This window comes from Pinus tabuliformis, chromosome X, assembly GCF_031772625.1.
Source record: "Pinus tabuliformis cultivar Carrire ecotype Pingquan chromosome X, CPIR1, whole genome shotgun sequence".
In the NCBI taxonomy this organism is placed as follows: domain Eukaryota; kingdom Viridiplantae; phylum Streptophyta; class Pinopsida; order Pinales; family Pinaceae; genus Pinus; species Pinus tabuliformis.
In genome coordinates this window covers 393,140,373-393,142,305 of record NC_142308.1, presented here as the reverse complement: position 1 = coordinate 393,142,305, position 1,933 = coordinate 393,140,373, and positions in this window count along the sequence as shown.

Below are 1,933 nucleotides of genomic sequence, written 5' to 3'. Positions count from 1 at the left end.
CTGACGAATTTGTTGATGCTCACTCACTGATGAAAATGCCCATTGGCTACTTTGCTGATGTTGTCGAGACTTTCAGTCTGACAACCACTGTCAATTTCATTGACATTTGCCCCCCTTTGTCAGCTGAAAGGAGAGACAATTTTCTTCAAATTATTTCTGAACTCCCCCACTTTAGGTGTAGGAGTGTTTCATTGGTGTACTCCCCCATTCAACTGCATGAGAGTACCATCTTCATTTTTATTGTTGGTTGCATTATGTGTGAGTGATTTCGATTGTAAAACTTATACAATCTTCTGACCGTGGATGACCATTCCCAGGGATCAATCCATGAATAATTGATCTTCAATTTGCTTGATTGTTGTTGTTTGTTGCATTGTGTTGATGAATGATTTGACTTGCCACAATGGTGACAAGGATGGAGATCAAAACACTGATTGTCCAAATGACCAGTTCTTTGACAATGAAGGCAGTTTGGTTTGATTGCAACTTCAGTTTGTGTACATTTCTGTTTGTCTGCAACTTTCTCATGGCTTGTTGATGTTATTTGATCAAGAAATCCTACACTGATGAACTTGATCAACTTAGAATAATCGGGGATATGCAAGTTGTTTTCATCTTTGTCATATCCTAATCCTCGTCGATTTTTGTTACTTTGAAGTTCTTCCCATGGCTTGATGATTGGTTTGGAAGAAATTTGAACTGGATCAGGGACCACTTCAACACTTGAAGTTGGTTGGATTAGTGACTTGGAATCATGAGCTGAATTTGTATTGTTCAAAGACTTGGAAGCACCACTCTTCTCTAGCAACTCAGTTCTTTGTAGTTGCGACTCCAATAATTAATACAATCATAATTTTTTGTGGTGCTTGTGTCCTAGATCCACTCGAAATTGAATAAGGGGATCTTAGGTACACCATGTGTAATGAATGCATGTGCATGATTTGTGTTCAAATTATCTCTTTGTATTATTCTTAAACAACTACATGCACATAAGCAAGCGTAATTATAAGAACACTTAATCAAGCTCCTGTAATCAAGCTTAAGTACACAAGCACAAAGAGTCACATCATCAACTTGATAAAAGGATCTTCCAAGCAAGCACATTTTACATCATGTAATCAAAGAAATCAAGTTAAGGACACTACAAAATCAAGCATTTCAAGCCAAGATGACATCAACATCATCAACACTTTTTTGTATCACTTGCAGATAAACATTTTTTAATTGAATTGTACGGGTGCATTCTCGGTTGTAACCGACACCCTAATTTGAATTGTTAAGGTGAATACATTAAGTCAAGTAAGTCTTCAACTGAGTCATCAAGATTGAACTTGTCATTTGTCTATTGGATGCATTTACCACATGAAGAAAACTAATAAACCAATAATACACACACTCATAAAATAAATATCAGTCATATAGAAAAACCAGACATGGCGGAAAAGGCCTCAGCCTTACTGCATTCCTCACATTCTCATTCTCATTATTAATCGATCCAATATACAAAGAATGATAATAGTACAAATAAATACATGAGGAAGTTGGTCTCAAGATAGTACGTCTATCTTGGACACTATGGTTGAGAAAATATCTCAACAACACACTAATCTAGGAGCCTAACTAGTTGGAGAGAATCTCTCAACCAACTAAGCCTAAACTGACTCCTAACCATGAGGAACAAACTCAATCTAGAAAGGTAGGATTAAATCCTAACTTTCATGATTTTAATTAATTTAATTATTTGGACTTAGAATTGTTTTTAATGTGAGAGTGAGGCTAACATAAGGCTATTATTGGTTGACTTGGGGAAAATAGGGATGAAAACAATATAACCAATTGAGATGGTGGATAAACTAATATTGATGATTTCCATGAACAAGTTGGAAGTATTTTTGAAGACTAGGATCATATTTATCATCCTCCTAAAGTGAAT